This window comes from Pterocles gutturalis, unplaced genomic scaffold (genome assembly GCF_000699245.1).
Source record: "Pterocles gutturalis isolate BGI_N339 unplaced genomic scaffold, ASM69924v1 scaffold31962, whole genome shotgun sequence".
NCBI classification, from domain to species: domain Eukaryota; kingdom Metazoa; phylum Chordata; class Aves; order Pterocliformes; family Pteroclidae; genus Pterocles; species Pterocles gutturalis.
In genome coordinates this window covers 1-288 of record NW_010113801.1, presented here as the reverse complement: position 1 = coordinate 288, position 288 = coordinate 1, and positions in this window count along the sequence as shown.

Sequence of the window (288 nt, the reverse complement as noted above, 5' to 3'; positions counted from 1 at the left end):
CCAGCGCACGGAGCCGGAGGAGCTGTTACAGTGTTTAACCCGCACCCCAGCAGCCTGGTTGTGTCAAGAGTGTTTTTATGACTTTATAACTCTACCTGTAGCATGTGGGCTACGTTATCTGTTTGTATGTCACGTTATCAGTTCGTGTATTGTCATTTTCAATCGCACTGCCATAAATAAAGGCGTCTGTGGAGCGGTGATAGTGTTATGTTGGCGCAGGGACTGGGGACACCTCCCCGGGGTTGGATTCTGCTCTGAAAATTCCTTCACAGCTGCCCGCCGCCTCCC